The sequence below is a fragment of the Lagenorhynchus albirostris genome, chromosome 13, assembly GCF_949774975.1.
Source record: "Lagenorhynchus albirostris chromosome 13, mLagAlb1.1, whole genome shotgun sequence".
NCBI classification, from domain to species: domain Eukaryota; kingdom Metazoa; phylum Chordata; class Mammalia; order Artiodactyla; family Delphinidae; genus Lagenorhynchus; species Lagenorhynchus albirostris.
In genome coordinates this window covers 13,049,607-13,051,358 of record NC_083107.1, presented here as the reverse complement: position 1 = coordinate 13,051,358, position 1,752 = coordinate 13,049,607, and positions in this window count along the sequence as shown.

Here is a 1,752-nt window from a genome sequence, read left to right as displayed (position 1 = left end):
TTATATCATCATGAAATACTTTTTAAAAGCGTAATGGACTGAGGAGACACCAAGATGATTAAAAGGCAGTAATGTGCTTGGATCACACCAGGCAGAACGTGGTCTCGCAGATTAACTAATTGTAGCAAGAAATTATGAAAAGGAGTTTTGTATTTTTCATTTAGAAGAGAAGTTCCAAATTCTGTAAATTAAACCAACTTAATTTTCTTAATAATTAAATAGAACACACCTTTAAATATGTATTTTTATACTTTTATTATAATGTATGACCCCCACAAACATTTTTTAATCGAAATAATCCTTATTTATTTATTTGGCTGTACCATGCGGCTTGTGGGATCCTAATTCCCCAACCAGGGATCGAACTTGGGTCCGGCAGTGAGAGCGCGGCGTCTTAACCACTGGACCGCCAGGGCATTCCCTTGAATTATTTAAAAGCTACCTTTTCACTTAGGAGCAAGGATGTGGGTTTGGATCTTTGTTATGAGTTTTAACATCAAGTCCATTTCTGTTACCACTACAGTGTAGCAAAGGCTAAAACGTCAAGAACCCAATTTGCCCTATTTGTGTTGTGTTTTATCGTAGTTATTAGTAGTAGTACTGGCAATTAATTACTTCCTTTTCAAGAGCTCTTCTCCCAACTTTTTAGAAACTCTCTTCATTTGGAGGCTGCTTAGTTTTGTGATTGTATGATTCAAACCCAGCTTGGAAGCGCACAGTTCTTTTTATTTAAGACTTCCTTCTTCTAGATCCATGCGGATTGATACGGGACAGCAGATATGTTTAGGATACAGGAAACATTGAAACACATCATGAATACCTTTGGATCTTCTAAGTCTGAACATACAATATAGGCTGATGCTGGTCACATGTCAGGAGTTGTTTTTGCAATAAGGGCGCATCGTTTTCTGCTGCAAATGCCTCTACCCTGTTCCTGAACCCTAAGAGTTATGCTGTCGCACAGCATAAGGGTCAATTGTTAGACACCATACATCAATGGAGGCTGTTCTGGATGTCGCGTGTGTATGATTAGGTAATGCTTTCCTCCATTCTTCAATAAGGCTCATCAGTTCTGAAAAGCAGATTATCACGTAATAATATCAATGGCACCTCTATAAATGTGTCCAGTATTTTTCTTAAGCAGATTTTTAATTTTTTTAATTTTTTTAATTTTGTTTTTATTTATTTATTTATTTTGCGGTACGCGGGCCTCTCACTGCTGTGGCCTCTCCCGTTGCGGAGCACAGGCTCCGGACGCGCAGGCTCAGCGGCCGTGGCTCACGTGCGCGCTGCTCCGCGGCATGTGGGATCTTCCCGGACCGGGGCGCGAACCCGTGTCCCCTGCATCGGCAGGCGGACTCTCAACCACTGCGCCACCAGGGAAGCCCTTAAGCAGATATTTTAAACATTTTTTAGAGCAAAAATATGGCTACTAGAGCTTTGAGCTTTTTTTTTTGGTGAAACACCTATTGACATCCCACAGCACACAGGCTGAACCTTAGCCCCCATAAGAAATTGGTAAAATCATGCTAATTTGGTCCAGTGTGCAAAAAAGTAGCAAATACTTGGTAAAAGACACGCCCCCTAGAAATGCATTCTAGAGAAAAAACATAAAAGATTCAGGGAACTGCTCTATTGATAAAGTTATTAAGGGTCCAGTGATTTGAGCCATGGTCAGGCTAACTCTCCAAAGCAGAGGACAACTTACTGCATCTTAAACTCCCACTACTGAGAAAGAAACACAGTGCTTGG